This window comes from Bubalus bubalis, chromosome 10 (assembly GCF_019923935.1).
Source record: "Bubalus bubalis isolate 160015118507 breed Murrah chromosome 10, NDDB_SH_1, whole genome shotgun sequence".
NCBI classification, from domain to species: Eukaryota; Metazoa; Chordata; class Mammalia; order Artiodactyla; family Bovidae; genus Bubalus; species Bubalus bubalis.
In genome coordinates this window covers 53,473,786-53,493,333 of record NC_059166.1, presented here as the reverse complement: position 1 = coordinate 53,493,333, position 19,548 = coordinate 53,473,786, and positions in this window count along the sequence as shown.

The following is a 19,548-nucleotide window of genomic DNA, read 5'->3' as shown; positions in this document are numbered from 1 at the left end:
CGCAGAGTCCCTGGGATGAAGTTCATTTCTCTTCCTTCTCCCCTGGCTCATTATTTACCATTTCCTCCAGTCTATCATGAATTAGGGTTCTCTGTATGCAACTGCCCCTTTCTCTAAAGCATGAGCTTCTAAAGGACTAGGACTCTATTTGAATCATTTTTGTATTTCCCAGAGCAGCCAGCACAGTGAGTTACACAGAAGAGTCACTTAATAAATGCTTATTGAACTGAAGAGAATCAAATAATTTAGTGTCACTGCAATCCTTTATCACTGGTTTGAAAAGATGGAGAGGGAAGAAATTGGGTTAAGCTAATCATACTCATTGTTGCAATATACTCTATCAGACATAAAGGTGGTCCAATATATTTGTTCCAGTTTCTTATAGAATATTCCTTCAATTCGTAGATATACTGTATATTGGAGTGCAGAAGTGAATTACACATGAGGCCCCCTGTCTAAAGTATATGGATTTTACAGAATTGCCTAGGCTTCATGGGACCCCCAAAATGAGGGAAATAAAGCCCATCCAAGTTTCTTTGAAAGCCACTGGAGAGGAATAAAATACAAAAAGGTAATCATGCAGCAGCAGCAGCAACAACCAGACTCCCTAAGTTGTGTCAAACTGCCTGACTAGTTAGAGCCATGTTCAGGGCGTCTCCTGCATTTTTCTCTACCCTTCTCTCCATTCCTCCTGCTGCCTTGGGAAGCTTGCTCTCATTAAAAGGGACGGGAAACTAGCCACATCATTACTTTCACTTAAGGCAGAGTTTAGCTGGTCGGCAACACACCACTGTCAGCAACAGCAGCCACTTTGGGATTTTGAGCCCTTATGGGCATCATGGTTTGGTTTGGGATTTTTATTTGTCTTACTTTGAAATTTACATGTCTTTAGAACAACTAAAATTCACAAGAACAAACTAATTAATGGATTCCATTTTTGACAGCTACAAGAAGACGGATGAGAAAGTAACATGCTTCTGGCAGCGTGTTATCAATTGGGAGGCAACAGTGCATTCCCTCTATGTGGAACAGTGAGCTGGAACCGACACTGACAGATGACACGGCCCTTTGACAGTGACGCCTGTAGGAGCTGACAGCTCCGCTTGCAGTCAGTCAAGTCCACGCTTCGCAGTGGAATTTTAACGGGCTTGATTTGCAGAATATGCTTTGCCTACTTCTCAGCTTGCAGTAGAAGTGAATAAAATTTTCAAAGCATTCACATTAAAAAGTGGATTCTAGGATCTATGACCCAACCTTCTTCTTCCCTCAAAGCTAGGGGTAATAAAGGTAAATAAAATTTAATTTTAAAGAGCAAACAAACAAACAAAAAAATCCAAACCTATAAGACATCTAGGAAAGAAACAATTCTCTCCTTAAAGTTAGGTTTTCTATAAATCAATGTAATTCACATAATTCAAAATCCCTTAAGAAGGGCAAGATGCCAAATTTCCCAAGGTATTCATAATTTAATCATAAAATGTAAGTGTGAGTGGTGTGTATTCAAATAACAGATTAAAAGGACTGATTTGCTCAATTATGCTTTTAAAACTTATTGAATATTTTAAAAAGCTGGTTCCAAACATCAGAAATTATTTTCCTTTAAGGAAATAGTCTTATTCATTCACTTCTAGGTTTTAGGTCTTGCTTTTTATTTTACCTTTTTGCAATCTCCTCTCTTTGAACAAGAAGTGTACGAAGCTGATTTTCCTGTGTGTCTTTCATAAAGTTACTATTCTGTGTTTCAATTCCATTACCAATACAATATAGTTAATCACCCTGTTACCACCAGCATACCTCATAGGTTCAGAACAAGAAATAAGGGCACCTGGGATTGCAAACTAGTGACTCCAAGGCCAAACTGGACTGGCAGGGGTGAATTTTTGCATTTGAATGCCCCTAGGCTGGGCAGGGACCCTCCAGTTTACATAGCCTCTGCTCTCTGTCTAATACTGTGTCTCTTACCACATTTATGTAACTTGCCTGAACTCTGAAGGCAGTTGAGTTTGTGACCGTGGCACCATCAACCAATGTATTCTCAATCCTCCTCATAGAAACACATAAAAATTCTAACATTGTTGACTTCAAAAGACTCACTATAAATGGAAGCAAGACATAGAACTGGATGACAGAGAGGGGCATATACAAATGAAATAAGCATGCAATTATGAAGAACAATTAAACTAAAAGGTAATATTGGCATACGATGCAAACTCTGTTCCAGATGTGATAAACTAACCTTGAACCACATACTGGAGTACTCCTAGCTAGTCCCCCCGTCCTTCCCCACCACTCCTCTCCCAATAAGCAAACACATTGTAAAGAAGAGACTAGCTAGCCTTTCTTAAGTCAAGTGAAGAGATTCATTTGTGAGTCTTTTGGGTTATCTAGCCATTAGCAACCTATGGAGAAGGAGAGGGTGGGATGAATGGATAGAGTAGCATTGAAACATATATTACCATATGTAAAATAGATAGCCATACCATACCATATGTAAAATATTGGGATTTTCTGTATGATGCAGGGAGCTCAGCTCCGTGCTCTGTGATAACGTAGATGGGTGGGATGGGGTGGGAGGTGGGTGGGATGGGGTGGGAGGTGGGTGGGAGGGTCAAGAGGGAAGGGACATATGAACACCTATGTCTGATTCACGTTGAGATATGACAGAAACTAACACAATATTGTAATCATTTTCCATTTAAAAATAAATACATTTTAAAAAAGATAAGCAACCCAACTTTCACATATGTATGTGTGTATGTTTTAGTTCCTCAGTCATGTCTGACTCTTTGTGACCTCGTGGACTGTAGCCAGCTGCCAGGCTCCTCTTTACATAGATTTTTACATAAATCTTTACATAGATTTCTCCAGTAAAGAATAGTGGAGTGCGTTACCATTCCCTTCTCCACTGGATCTTCCTGACCCAGGGATTGAACCCAGGTCTCCTGCATTGCAGGCAGATTCTTTACCATGTGAACCACCAGAGAAGCCCTCACATATGTATAATTAATTATAAATGATTCAAAGAAGTGATAGGGAAGGCTTTTGTAGGAGAGATGAGTTTCTGAAATGTCTTGAAGGAAGAAAGGTTCATAGATTGGTGAAGGAAGCAAGTCATTTTAAGCAGAGAGAATGGTTTATGCTTAAGTTCAGAGATGAGATTGGAGCCCATACAGTTTGTAATGAGGAAAAGAAAAGGCTTGGGTTCCAGGATTAACTCCAAATATAAAGTATTACAGCATGCCATTTGGTGAGGAAAAGAATTTCACAGACTGTGTACAGAAGCCAAGCAAAATATAATGACCTTCCATTTATTTTATGGTAATTGGACTTTTATTTCATAAAGTAAGTACTGCTATTATACCATGAGCCATGATAAAAAGGAAAACTTTTCAGTTTACATTTCACCCATCATAACCTTGAATATTAAAATAAACTTACATGCTCCATTAACTAGAAAATAATTCCTTTCCATGCTTTGAATTTGCCTAGGGTGTGGTTCTCAGTGAGGACAAGTTCAATTGATATGCTTGAAGAATTCTAATTAAGAAACAAGGTAATTTCAAAAGTATGACATTTAATGCATTACTAGCATCTTTTTAATGCATGCTTTTATTCCGTCCTTCAATTTCTTGAAACTCTATGTTTTTTTCTGAAGCTTAATTTTATGATTTTTGTATCAGTTAAACCTTACTGGTCAAACTCTTACTCCATGTGCATGTGTGAGAAGTCGCTCCAGTTATGTCCAACTCTTTGCGAGACTGTAGTCCTCCAGGCTCCTCTGTCCATGGGATTCTCCAGCAAGGATACTGTAGTGGGTTGCCATGCCCTCCTCCAGGGGATCTTCCTGATGCAGTGATCCAACCAGGGTCACTTGAGTCTCCTGCATTGGCAGGCAGGTTCTTTACCACTAGTGCCACCTGGGAAGCCCTGTTACCCCATAGATAAAAATTATCACAGGCTGATAAAGAGTATTTGATCAATGCCTAGTATGCTTAGAATAGTGTATTGATGAGGATTTGTCAGATATCCATGTGCTGTGTCTTGGTGGTACTCAAAAGAATTATTGGACATACTTTTTCTCGCTAATAAAGCAGTTGAGATATAAAATAGAAAAATGTAGAATATAGATTTCCTTATTAAATGAATGCTTCTTGTCATGTTTCTCTTTTTCTTTAATCTCTAAATAATTGGTTTTCATTTGCAAAGCCCTTAACTAATTATATGATGAAAAATACAAAATGGTTATAATATAGTCAGGTTACATAAGAGTTTTAAATAAGGTGGGTATTTTCTAAGGCAGTTATACATAATCATATAAATCTAATTATAAGAAAATTTCCCATTATAAATGGAAAAATGAGGGAATGAAAATTCAAATAAATCTGGTCAGAGTAAGAAAATAATAAAAATATTTCAATAATAGGAGTTAAAATAACCATCATTTTTATTGTTCTAGTTGGACAAATACAATAATGGAAATGTCCAAAGAAATTCTTCACAGATTCTTAATTAAATTTAAAGCAAAAATGCTCTGGATAATAGCTTTATACCTGATATTTTACTATCTGTGGAAATTTAAATGAAGTAGTCATTTATCTTTCAGCTTTGACTTTCAATTTTAAATGATGCTAATTTAATAGACACTTTTAAGAATGAAGTACAATTTAAGTGGTTTTTATAAAAGGGAACTTAGTTTTTCTATAAATGTGAAGAGAAACAAGACAGCATTTAAACAAATACCCCAAAAATGAAATGAAAGCTTCTTCTTAAGATTTTTAAGTATACATAAGATACTTTATTATTGAATTGAAATTAGTGTGTTTCAATCACAGAGAATGAGAAAGAAAGAGAGGGAGTGGGGGGAACTAACAAGTTTTTAAAAAACAATCAACTGTCTTTAAAGGAAAGTGAGTTGTGAGCAATGTAAATTCAACGCCCAAGATTTTGTACTTAATCATTATTTTTTATTTTCTACTTTTCTGTCTTTGTTTAATGCTTTGTAAATTGACTTTCAGTTTTATAATTTTTACAAATGTGGAATGATAAATTTTGTTGTTGTTCAATTGCTAAGTTGTCTCCAACTCTCTGCAACTCCATGGACTGCAGCATGCTAGGCTTCCCTGTCCCTCACCATCTCCCGGAGTTTGCTCAAACTCATGTCCACTGAGTCAGTTAAGCACTGTCTTTTTGATGAGCTCTGTACACCCAAGTTATTTGTCTTATGATTTCCTTGGAAATTGTTGCATGGAATTATCTTGGTTGGCATATTCCTCAGAAGATAAAACTGAAAAAAAAAAAAATGGGACAAGAGCCTTGTTACTTAACAAGTCTGATGTTAAATAACACTTTTGTTTAGTAAGAACCACTTTGTAATATGTATAGCTAGTAATGAGTATATTATATAAAAATAGTCTTTGATTTTCAAACCTATTAATCCCATCAGTAATCATTTACTCTTTTTTTTTTTCTCCTTTCCCTAACATAATTTTGGGCTCAGTTACTTCACTGATGACCTTTTCACATCTTTTGGGAACTCCACTGAGTGGATTTCACAGGAGCCGAAGAAACCAAGACAATGCTGACTCAATATACTTGCCCTGTCTCTGTGCCCTCCACCCCTTTCTGTTTGTTCAAACTGCAGATTTCTTTCCTTCCCCTCTTGTTCATTTATTCAATAAATATTTATTGACTATGTGTTGGACTGTGCTCAATGCTAGAGAAACAGCTGTGTACAATATAGACTTGATCACTGCCTGCTGGGGCCTACAGTCTCTGCAGAGGCAACAACAAAAAATTATAAAGCAATATAAGGGATGCCATAAAGAGCCAACATAGGAGGGGAACCCAGAACAAAGGCCTGGGGGACTTTCTGTAGGAAAAAGCATAAGCAGACACCTAAAGGATGAAAGGGAATCGGTCAGTGACCTGGTGGAATGTGTTCCTGGAAGATGGTGCAGAGTATATCAAGGCCTATGCAAAAGAATGGGAAGGTGATTCACTATGTCTGAAATATAGGACAACTGTGAGGGAGTGGAGGTGGTGGTGGTGACATTGAAGCTGGCAGGTGTGCAAGGGCAAGGTCATTTGGGGCCTTGTAAACCAGTTTGAGTGAACTCCGGGAGTTGGTGATGGACAGGGAGGCCTGGTGTGCTGCAATTCATGGGGTCGCAGAGTCAGACGCGACTGAGTGACTGAACTGAACTGGACTGAAACCTTGCTAAGATTTAATCTTTAGATAAATGGGGAGCCATTCCAGGAGCTGCTATTTGAAGCACATATATGTTTTCTTCTTTTTTGAATTTTTTTGGTGTATAGTTGCTTTACTGTGTTGTGTTTGTTTCTGTTGTACAGCAAAGTGAATCACTATATGTATGCATATATTCCCTCTTTTTTGGATTTCCTTTCCATTTAGGTCACCACAGAGCACTGAGTAGGGTTCTCTGCTACTATCCGGTGGGTTCTCATTAGTTATCTATTTTACACATAGTAGTATATATATGTCAATTCCAATCTCCCATTTCATCCCATCTCCCCTTTCCCCTTGGTGTCCATATTTTTGTCCTCTATGTCTATATCTCTATTTCTGTTTTGCAAATAAGATCATTTTTAACATTTTTCTAGATTCCACAAATATGTATTAATATGTGATATTTGTTTTTCTGACTTAGCTCACACTGTATGACACTCTCTAGGCCCGCTCTACAAATGACCCAACTTCCTTCCTTTTTATGCCTGAGTAATATTCCATTGTGTATCTACACTAACCTTATTATCATGGCAAGAAAAGGGATTACAGACACTTAATTCCTTTTTTTGACAGATACCATATTGTCCTCTTCATCTCATTCTCCTGGGAGTGTGTGAAGGTGTATGTGTGTGTGCTGGTAGAAGAGAATTTCCCATTCTCTGGGGAAAATTGGGGTTCTCTCTGTCCTAAAATAGTCTTCCAAAGGCTTCTATATCACCTTGAATCCTTCAATTCTCTTTTCTAAAATAATTTTTTTAAGCACCTAGTATGTCTAGTCATTGCGCTAAGTATAGGAGGTACAACATTAGGCAAAAACAGACACACCATCTGCTCTTGGAATTGGCATCTCTGTTATAATTTCCTAAAGAAAACCCAGTGGTGGCTCAGATGGTAAAGAATCTGCCTGCAATGCAGGTGACCAGGGTTTGACCCCAGGTCAGGAAGAGCCCCTGGAGAAGGGAATGGCAACCCACTCCAGTATTCTTGCCTGGAGAATCCCATGGGCAGAGGAGCCTAGTGGGCTACAGTCCATGGCGTTGCAAAGAGTTGGACATGACTGAGCAACTAGTACTTTCAAAGAAAACCCTAAATAAGTAAATCACTGGTATTTTCCCAGTGATAATAAAAGTTTAGAAGTACAGAGAAACTTTCTTTTTCCCCCAAGAACACTTCAGAGAATACAGATCTGGATTGAAATGAATTATTGGCTCATATTTAAGCCCTGTTGACATGATGACAAATAAATATTTAGGCAAGTTATAAACTGATGTGTGAAGGCCACAGCAGTATCTTAACTTCTCCCTCTCTCCTCCCGGCTTCACTCAGAAATGTTTTGTGAAAATGTTTCAAACTGCTGTAGTATACTGTCACATTAAAGGCAGGTTTCCAGGGGGAAAAAAAGTGGCAGCAGCTTACTTGCCACCACAGAGATTAATGTTTTTCAGTTATTTATATCCTGTAGCATGTGACTTTATGGCATGCCTGAAGGTGTTAGAGCAGGAAAGAAGAGTAATACATGTGAGAAGGGCTTGAAACATACAACTAGAAAAAGAGAGACAGGAAGGTGGGAGAAGATAAAACGTATGCAGTTTTTCATAGGATTCAACGAGGAGGCATATTAATGAACTCAGCCGCACTGGCTGAATTCACATCCCATCGGTGATGTGTCTTAAGTGCTGATATAAAGAAAGGCTCTTTCTAAGCTTACAATAATTAGTCAATGAGTGTTTATGGACTATCTTTGTACTCCACGGCACAGAGACATACAAAAGAACAGAAATCCAATGAGGATGTGAAAGAATTTTGTTTTCTTTTAACTCCATGCCACTTGTTCCAGGTCTGGTTGAGAAGAGTTGTGGGGCCCTGTTTTGGGGGCACTGGTATCTTGAAAGATGCTCAGGGTCACGGCCCCCTCCCTATGGTTTTCCTGATGCAGCTCTGGGATCTCCTCACATTGACCAAAGTTTGGGCGAGTTGAAAAGGTCATTTATGCAATGAGGCTGCAGAGGCTATGATATGGAAACTTGTGGGATCGGGTTTCTTTCTCCTGGAGGCTTCGCTGGCCAAACAGAAGTAGTGAGGACATTTTTTTTTTTTTTTTAATTGAATTGAAAATACATTTGGGCAATGTTCCCAAACCTGGCTGTCTGTCAGAATCCCTGTAGGGACCTTTAAAACCTGTATTTTCCTGGCCTAGTACCAGGCTTTCTGAGTGACTCACGACCTTCAGAGGACCGGAATTTCACACTGTCAAAAGCTTTCAGAGTGAGTCCTATGCAGCCTGTCTTAGAACATGCTGGGGAAAGACTAAATAGTAACTCATCATACAACTGTGTGGTCTGACTCTAAACAGTTTTCTTCTGAATTTTGATTCAGTTCCACAATGATAATGTAAATATCTATCAAGTGTTCTTTGGGAATCACTAATATACACAACCGCAATTTATTTTTCTTAATGTAGATTAGCGGTTATAGTCGTTAAATGTTTGAGCCTTTCACAAGTATTATCTTATTTGATGGTTACTGCAGACAGTCCTTGAGGTAGATACTATTATTATCCCATTTTACAGATGGAGACATTGAGGGCTAGGCAACTTAAATATCTTGACAAGTTCATGTTAGGATTTGAATTCCAAGTCAGTATAATGCAAGAGCCTGAGCTTCTAATTGCCCAGCCTATTGACTTTCTGTACATTTAATAAAGATGCAACTTAGAAGGAAATACTGTTCAATACTGTGCAGTGTATTGTTTAAACAGGAAAAAAATGATTAGCTTTCCGGGTAAAATACTTTCTGTGGATGACTTGCCTAAAGACTTTTTAAGTTAAAGTAGTCAGTGAGCAATGTGTAAGCTCCATTCAAAGGTAGGGATCCAAATATAAAATGTTGCTGAATTAAATATTCATGAGTGTGAGTAGACAGTTATTTACATAGGTAGATGTGAACATAGCCAAAAATAGATGTCTATGATTTTTTTCCCTCAATCAAACTTTTCCTAGAATTCCTACTTTGATATATTTTAAGTGATTTATATTTACATCAATGCTGTGGTGATTATGCAATTCAAGGCTGGCAGATTTTAAGATACCTTCCAAATTTGCATGTGTCCAATAAAAACAAAAAACAAAATGACCTTGATGCAAATGATACACTTTATTGAATTATGGGAGAAATGTATGTGATCACAGATGAGGTTCCCCTGATTACTTGATTGTGCTTTTAAAAATTATCTATTTTCAGTACTTATCGCATAAAATAAGTGTTTTCATATAAGATAGTGTTGTTTGCTAACAATTCTGGTTTTGGCAAGGAAAGAAGGTGCCGAAGATAAGAAAGCATTTACAAAAAACCCACTGGAAACCAATAATGTACGTCATAATCTGGAAATTTCCTTGACTTGTTTTTACCATTTTTCAGTGTGACTCTGAGCAAGTTAATAAACCTCTTTGTACTTCAGCTTCCTTATCAGTAAACTAGGGTGGATGATAATACCCTCCTCATAGGGTGATCGAAGGATTAAAAAATATATATATAAAGGCAGTTTCAAGAGTACTTGTCACATCATGAGCCCTCAATACTATTGGCTTTTGTATTAATTCAGCAAATATTTACTGATTGCCAGTTGTAACAATAAGCTGACCATTTGGTGGATAATAATTGTGTTCAGTAAGAGTTTGTTGAATGAATCACCGACATGTCAAATAGAGGAGGCAGTATCAGGATACTGAAGGACAAGGCTTCTGGCCAGCATTATAAAAGCATTGCCAACCTACTCCCTCCTAGCTGAGAGTCTCCTTGATTCCTCAGTTAGGAGAGACCATGATTAATACCCATAATCAGTTGTTAAATAGTCTGATGTTGATGGAGTAGAAACATGATCTCCACTCCTCAGAATCACAGCCTTTAACTTTATTCTACCAAATCCTCCTTTTTCACCATTCCATAACATCTTCAACAGTCTCTTTCAGTTGAATAGAATCTATTCTTATTGAAATATTCAGTTTCATATCCGAGTAACTGCTCATCCATTTTCTTCCCTTCTAGCACCAGCCTTTGATGGAAGAGCTTGGCTTCTTCTCACACTGGGTCTTGTTCTTCTCCCATGGATTGGCACAGAAAGGGGGGCAATGGAAAAGGACAAGCAGTCTCTTATTTTCCATGGTCTCCTCATTACTGTCTCTGCTTCCCTGGATGAGAATGAATGCCCATGAGATCCTCTAGGTGACAGGTATCCACCTGCAGAAGCAGGTGGAATGAAGTTGTTCCAAGTATCCTACCCCAGGAAGAGACTTGCTCTTTGGGGAGGTCCGCTGCATAGTGCCCTGCCTGGTGGTCCACTCAGCTCCCTCTTTTCCACTCCCTCCACCTTCATCTCTAGGAATAGGCCCCCTTACCTCCTGTTTCTGGTGTCCTCTCACTCTGGAATTCAGCCCTACTACCTGCTTTTGTATCTGTTTGATCCATGGGGAACTCAGCCATCTTTGCTGCCCCAAAAGGTGGGAGTCAGGCTACGTGCGTCTGCTCCTCTCTCCACTCTGCCATCCCCCTCTTCCCCTCCTACTCAAAGTGGAGCCAAATGTAGTAGGCTGCATAGTGCATGTTCAGTCAGTCTCTACAAATAATTCTCTCAAAGCCTTCCTCCTAACTGGGTTGAGAAATTGAGGACTGGCAGCAAGGATGAAAGAGAAAGAAAACCCACACAGCACTCCCCACTGAGTTGATTTTTGACTCCAGTGATTTCTTTAAGTCCCCCATCCTTGTAATAGTAGAAACAATTTGGCTGAAACTTTTTTCTTTTTACATGAATTTTAAAAAAATTTATTGAGTATACTTGGTTTACAGTGTTTATTTGTCCAATTCTTAATAAGCTCTAAATAGGTGTTTCTCTTTTTTGCTCTCTTTATAATGAGAGGTAATTGATTCCTCTTTAATGTCAATATTGGGTCCTAGATGCCGATTCCAGATGAATAAAAAAAATTTCTAATTAATATCTTGTATCCTACACATTTTTCATCACTTGCTATTTATAGATACATACTACCAGTTGATACTGGGGTTGAGAATATTGCCTCAAATCCCACCTCCTGGAACACAGGCCTCTGTAATTCATCCATCACACACTTTCATATATTCTTTCTGCTGAATTTTTATGTTTCTACAGGTGCCCCATACTATTTGCAGAGGGAGGGCCATGAACAAAACAGATGACTTGGCTGCTTCCATGGAGCTTGCACTCTGCAGATGGAACAAGCATTCTACATGTAGGTTGATTATTACAGGTAAGAGCCTGAAAAGAGCTAGGTCTCACTGAATGCCTTGCTACTGGTAAGTCACTTCAGTCATGTCCGACTCTGTGCGACTCCATAGACGGCAGCCCACCAGGCTCCCCCGTCCCTGGGATTCTCCAAGCAAGAACACTGGAGTGGGTTGCCATCTCCTTCTCCAACGCATCAAAGTGAAAAGTGAAAGTGAAGTTGCTTAGTCGTGTCCGACCCTCAGAGACCCCATGGACTGCAGCCTTCCAGGCTCCTCTGTCCATGGGATTTTCCAGGCAAGAGTACTGGAGTGGGGTGCCATTGCCTTCTCCGAGTGAATGACTTGGGCTGTTCTAAACTGTGGTTCTTTTACAATGAAACTTCTGCTTCTCTCTCTCTCTTATCTATTAATCTTTAGTCAGTCTAAGCTACATTCCTTTGGCCACCTACAAGAGCCTTCTTTCTAAAATTGCCCTCTGCCTCTTCAGTTCAGTTCAGTTCAGTCGCTCAGTTGTGTCCGACTCTTTGTGACCCCATGAACTGCATCATGCCAGGCCTCCCTGTCCATCACCAACTCCCGGAGTCCACCCAAATCCATGTCCATTGAGTTGGTGATTCCATCCAACCATCCCATCCTCCATCGTCCCCTTCTCCTCCTGCCCTCAATCTTTCCCAGCATCAGGGTCTTTTCAAATGAGCTCTTCGCATCAGGTGGCCTAAGTATTAGAGTTTCAGCTTCAACATCAGTCCTTCCAAAGAACACCCAGGACTGATCTCCTTTAGGACGGACTGGTTGGCTCTCCTTGCAGTCCAAGGGACTCTCAAGAGTCTTCTCCAACTCCACAGTTCAAAAGCATCAATTCTTTGGCGCTCAGCTTTCTTTTATAGTCCAACTCTCACATCCATATGTGACCACTGGAAAAACCATAGCCTTGACTAGATGGACCTTTGTTGACAAAGTAATGTCTCTGCTTTTTAATATGCTGTCTAGGTTGGTCATAACTTTCCTTCCAAGGAGTAACCATCTTTTAATTTCATGGCTGCAATCACCATCTGCAGTGATTTTGGAGCCCAGAAAAATAAAGTCAATCACTGTTTCCCCATCTATTTACCATGAAGTGATGGGAACGAATACCACAATCTTCATTTTCTGAATGTTGAGCTTTAAGCCAACTTTTTCACTCTCCACTTTCACTTTCATCAAGAGGCTCTTTAGTTCTTCTTCACTTTCTGCCTTAAGGGTGGTGTCATCTGCATATCTGAGGTTATTGATATTTCTCCCGCCAATCTTGATTCCAGCTTGTGGTTCCTCCAGCCCAGCGTTTCTCATGATGTACTCTGCATAGAAGTTAAATAAGCAGGGTGACAATATACAGCCTTGACGAACTCCTTTTCCTATTTGGAACCAGTCTGTTGTTCCATGCCCAGTTCTAACTATTTCTTCCTGACCTGCATACAGATTTCTCAAGAGGCAGATCAGGTGTTCTGGTATTCCCATCTCTTTCAGAATTTTCCACAGTTTATTGTGATCCACACAGTCAAAGGCTTTGGCATAGTCAATAAAGCAGAAATAGATGTTTTTCTGGAACTCTCTTGCTTTTTCAATGATCCAGTGGATGTTGGCAATTTGATCTCTGGTTCCTCTGCCTTTTCTAAAACCAGCTTGAACATCTGGAAGTTCACGGTTCACGTATTGCTGAAGCCTGGCTTGGAGAACTTTGAGAAGTACTTTACCAGCGTGTTAGATGAATGCAATTGTGCGGTAGTTTGAGCATTCTTTGGCATTGCCTTTCTTTGGGATTGGAATGAAAACTGACCTTTTCCAGTCCTGTGGCCACTGCTGAGTTTTCCAAATTTGCTGGCATATTGAGTGCAGCACTTTCACAGCATCATCTTTCAGGATTTGAAATAGCTCAACTGGAATACCATAACCTCCACTAGCTTTGTTCATAGCGATGCTTCCTAACACCCACTTGACTTCACATTCCAGGATGTCCGGCTCTAGGTCAGTGATCACATCATTGTGATTATCTGGTTGTGAAGATCTTTTTTGTACAGTTCTTCTGTGTATTCTTGCCACCTCTTCTTAATATCTTCTGCTTCTGTTAGGCCCATAACATTTCTGTCCTTTATTGAGCCCACCTTTGCATGAAATGTTCCCTTGGTATCTCTAATTTTCTTGAAGAGATCTCTAGTCTTTCCCATTCTGTTGTTTTCCTCTATTTCTTTGCATTCATCGCCTTCTTATCTCTCCTTGCTATTCTTTGAAAGTCTGCATTCAAATGGGTATTTCTTTCCTTTTCTCCTTTGCTTTTCGCTTCCTTTCTTTTCACAGCTATTTGTAAGGCCTCCTCAGACAGCCATTTTGCTTTTTTGCATTTCTTTTTCTTGGGGTTGGTCTCGATTCCTGTTTCCTGTACAATGTCACGAACCTCCGTCCATAGTTCTCTGCTTCTTGAACCACTGCAAGGAATTTAATTTTCATCTCTTCTACCCTGAGACTAGAATCATTGGGCTTCTCCTGGATGAGCCACATGTTTTCCCCATCTTGCAGAATGGATGTCTCTTGCCTTTTTGGGGGCTCCTACATAGCTGTTGGGCTTCCCTGGTAGCTCAGCTGGTAAAGAATCCACCTGCAGTGTAGGAGACCCCAGTTCAATTCCTAGTCAGGAAGACCCCCTGGAGAAGGGATAAGCAACTCTTACCTGGAAAATCCCCATGGACAGAGGAGCCTGGCAGGCTACAGTCCTTGGGGTCACAAAGAGTGACTAAAACACAGTAAGCCCAGCACAGCACACAGCCCATATCCATGCCTCCATTACAGCATTTCCACACTTAAGGGCAGGGACTAGGTCATTCCCCTTTGTAACTCTCTCCCCTTCACACACACACACACACACACACACACACATACCCCATCACCACCACCTCCATCTCCACCACCGCCCTTGCCACAGCTTTCAACACTGGTATCTTTGTGCCTTGTACAAAGTAGAAATTCAACACAAATTGTTTGAGTTGAATTGTTTATCTGTTAGCAATTAACCTCTCACAATGCTGGTGCAGTCTTTTAATAACTCTGCCTGGTCAGGCAATGTAAGAGTTCTTCCATTTCCAATCTGGGACAATTCATTACAGATAATTCTACAGGAAGTGACTGGCCCCCACTGCGCAGATGTCTGTTAGCCATGGCTATTGTAAGAATAACTAGAGGCCTTCAAATTCCATGTCCTCTCATGATCCATGAACTCCCAGAAAGACAGATACATAAAGAAGAAGTTTGTTTCAAAAAGCTTTGCAGTGTTAGCCAGCCTTTAAAACCTTATTTATTGTGTTCATAATACGTCAATTTAGGACTCGTGTTTGGTCAACTCTGCTGAAAAATGTTAGAACTGCAATCTGAGCTTCCTTTGTTGGTTTGAATTTTCCATAAAAGAATTTCTCCTATAATGAAAATAACCAAAAGAGCTTTCATTCATGAAAATATTCAAGGCATTCGAAAGCCTAGTACATGTAGGAGTACTTTTGTACTGGTCTTTTTGAAGAAAATTTCTTTTAACTCTTTTTTAACTGTATCAAAAGTGTTATGACAGATCTCTCAGCAATTGCCTCTTCACAAATGAACATAAAATAGACACTAATTTTTAAAAAGGATATTTTCATTGGGAGTGGACAAAAGTGGAGGGTAGATCAAGGTTAGTCACACTCAAAGAAAGTAAAGATCAAAATGCCTCCTGGGGTAATGAGCTGAAAAAAAAAACAAAAAACAATGAGTTTTCCAAGGCCACTTTAGGGCAAATTTTCTATGGTAATTGCTTATTAAATGAACAAATAAATATAAGCTTTTACTTGTTATTTGTTCTTCACCTGGCTTGGAGAAACTGAACCATACTTCCCCTAGTTTTATCCCTTGCTAAGTTTGAAACTTAGTGAAAGACTTGCTCATAAGTCAGAGCATTGGGAGCGTGATTCCTTGAACCTTTAGTCACTTAGCAATTTCTAGGAAGGTGGTCTTTCAGGAGATCTTGGAAGAAAAAGGGTAAAATTTATTATAAAAGAGGAGAATGTAAAGGAGGATTACATTGAGGATAGGAAAGAATAGGATTACAGGTATTAATTTAAAGTGGTCTGGAATAGAATTAGATTCTTTTTGCTCCTATTTGAAACAGAAAAATAGTAGATGATTCCCCCATGAATCCATTTAACCATCTAACAAATATTTAGTTTGCATATGCCATGTGTCATAATGAAGAGCAAGTGAAAGTCTCTCAGTCGTGTCTGTACTCTTTGCTACCCTATGGACTAAGCAGTCCGTGAAATTCTCTAGGCCAGAATACTGGAGTGGGTAGCCTTTCCCTTCTCCAGGGGATCTTCCCAACTCTGGTATCGAACCCAGGTCTCCTGCATTGCATGCAGATTCTTTACCAGCTGAGCCACAAGGAAAGCCCAATGAAGAGTAAGAGTGGATAATTAAGATTCATAGAAGAAACTAATCATGTTATAAACCTATTATTTTGAAGAGCCTTATCCTATCATATCCTTTACCTTAAAGCATTTCATAATCCTCTGTCTTAAGGATTCCTAGAAGATTTTTTCAGGCTAATTCAGACTTAAATTCCAGCTACCACAAAATTTCTGGAATTTTCTGAGAATTATGAAAAGCAAAGCAGTCAACCTGTGCAAATGATGTTGGAAATTGTAGGATTGCTGATAACAGTAATGTATTCTACATGTGGTCAAGTGTGTGTTGTAAAACAAAATGTCTAACATACCTAAAAATTAAGATTTAAATAATAAAATTGTTACTAGTGTGAACATTTGAGAAGAGGAATATCCTTTACTGTCCCTAAAGTAAAAAACAACAACAACAACAACAACACATAATTCATTTAGTAATTAAGAATACACACTCATATAGCAAGGAGAGACCGTTTTGTCTCCAAATCAACAAATGCCATTTTATAATGATAGTGACTATTTTCAGCAGGAGTTCTTGAAACTAAGCATTCTCAAATAACTGTCAATAGGAGGGTAAATTGATACGGTCTTTCTGGAGGATATTTTAATACATATATCAAGAACTTTAAAAATATTCATTCTTTCTAATCAATTTTGTGTTGATGAGTGAGAGCTACACAAAAAGGTAAATCCAAGGCTATTCACTACCACATTTCTTACAAGAATAATAAAACATCGAAAACCATCAAAATGACCAAGAATAGGAGATTGTTAAAAATTTAGGTTGCATCCATGTTTTGTCACCTTTTAAAGCCATTAAAATCACATTGTAGGATAGTTAATGAATGGAGAAATATTCATCATATGCTAAGTGAAAGAAGCACAAATGATATAGCAGGTATGATGCACATGTTGTTAGTCTGTTCAGGCTACCAAAGCAGAATACTATGGACTGGGTGGCTTAAACAATAGAAATTTATTTCTCACAGTTCTGGATGCTGAGAAGTCCAAGATCAAGGTACCAGCCAATTTAGTTCCTGGTGAGAACTTTCTTCCTGGCTTGTGGAAGGCAATTACCTCCTCTCTGTGTTCTCACATGGGAGAGAGAAAGAGAGAAGAAACTTTGGTGCCTCTTCTTATAAGAATATCAATCCTATTGGATCAGGGCTCCATCCTTATGACTTCATTTAACCATAATTACCTCCTAAAGGCCCTGTTTTCAGACATGATCACATTGAGAGTTAAGGCTTCAACATATGGATGGGGAGGTATTGAGAATAGGGACAAACATGCAGTGCATAGCAACATGTGTGTTTACAAATACACATCGTGTATTATAAGTACATGGAAAAAGGCTTGGAGCATATTTGTCAAAATATTAACAGTCTTTGCCTTTAGGTAGTAGGATTGGAGGTAATTTACATTTTTTTTTTCCTTGTGAGTTCCTGTCATTTCAAAATGTTCTGTGATGAATGTGTATTGTGTTTATTGGAGAAGGAAATGGCAACCCACTCCAGTATCCTTGCCTGGGAAATCCTGTGGACAGAGGAGCCTGGCAGGCTACAGTCCATGGGGTCGAAAGAGTTGGACGCAACTTAGTGACTAAACAACCATCACCATTACATTTGTAATCAGAAAAATCAGAAAAAAAAAAAAACACTCTACATAGTATGTATGCTTTTAATCTCACTGCCATAGCACCAATTCTCGATGATCTGACCATGTGCAGCACAAAGGCAGGTCCTGGAATGCCTCTGAGCAATGTATGCACAGCACAGTAGGGATCAGAGATTTGCTGAACTTCCCAGGGAGCCCGTAAAAGGTAATACAAAGACAAAGCTTTCATGGGATTTCAAGAAACAGCTACTTCTCCAGGAAAGCCTTATTATAAATGGGATTTTCGAAGCATATGAAAGCCAAATAAGAATAACTAATGCTAGAGGGGCACTTTTAACTTTTCCAAAGCACACTTACGTTTATTAATTCATTTGATCTTCATAACAACTATGCAGGCAGGGCAGCTATTAGTATTCCTTTTTTAACAATGAAGACAGAAAGGTAGAGAGCAATTAAGAGGCAAACCTAGATCACATAATCAGCAGAGCAGGGCTGCACATTGGACCCAAGTCTCTGGCTCTGGGTCCAGAGTTCCTTCTCCTGCCTGTACCCTCTCGCTCACAGGACTCTTTCCATGGTAGAGCCTCATGGTAATTCTAGGATCTTTTCAGTTCCTATTAAAACAAAATTCCTCAGGTTTCTTCTGAAAAGAATGATGCCAAGTAGGGCTCTAAAAAATAATGCAATTCAAAAGGCAAAATACAGCTTCCTTTCACCCAGACTGGAGTCTTTACACCTATCATGTGTTAAATATATGATGGTTTCTGGACTTTAGAAGGTGTCATCTTTTCCCACTAAGTATATGGTGTTGCTCATTTGCTTTAAGACCTGGATAGGTAACAACTTTTTAGGAGTGAAGTGCAGTGAATGTTCCCCTGGTACAGTGCTTAGGGACAATGCTCACTTAATTCTAGGTTGAGTAACTAAATGTGCAATGTAAGATTACACAGTCCTAACCTCTATCTTAATTAAGGAAGGGTTTCTTATCTAAGGATATTGTTTTGTACACTAGGTGACTTCACAGTTCTACCCAACGGCAGTATGAAAATATGAATTAATCATTTTTGCTTTAAATGCTCAAATATGGCAGTTTGGGAGATAGTTTAAAACTCTATTTTTAATGAACTGATTTAACTATAGATATTATAACTGCAAATAAAGCACATTTACAAAAAGCTGTTGTCTTTAGAATTGTAAATCTGGCAAGGTTTTTAGCAGTAGAGTCTTAGATAAATAAAAAGTTGCATCTTTTTAAACTGCGGGTGTTAATTGGGCTTTTCTTATCATCAAAAGGAGTTAAAAGCAGATGTTGATTTGAAATAACCATTCATTGTGGTCCGAAGAGATGGCATTTTCTTTGATGCTCTTATTTGTTCTGATTTATTATCAACCAGATTTACCTGCTGGTCACATACTTATTCTGACTTGGAAATATCAACCAACAATAAGTAATTCAGGAGATAACTATTAGTAGAGAGGAAGAAGCCAACAAGAATGTCACAAACGTGTTTTGTCAGTGGACTCTAGTCGTGTCAAGGTGAGATAAACTAATCGTTTCACCTTGATGTGCTAAATTAAGTAGTGTGAAGAAATCGGAAGACAATGGTGAATAAAATGAGCTGAGTGAATAACTTGCTATTTCCTTGCATAAATACATTTTTTGTGATGATTAAAGCTTGGTGAATAAGTTCAGGAGTGGGGGCAGAGGAGGCAATTATTCCACACAACAGGAGAAAGCATCTGTAATTATTTCATGATAACTATTTAGAGTCAAACAGGGAAACTTATCAGAGGTTTGTGGCTGAATATTTATCTAGTAAGCCAGGAAAGGCAGAATTTGTCATTCTGGCTCTGAAAACTTGGGTTCAAATCCATCACTTTCAGAATGACCAAAAAATAGAAACGTGGTCATTGAAGAAAACCTCCTGTATAAAAAGAATAAACGGAAACACTGATGATGATAGGGTTTGA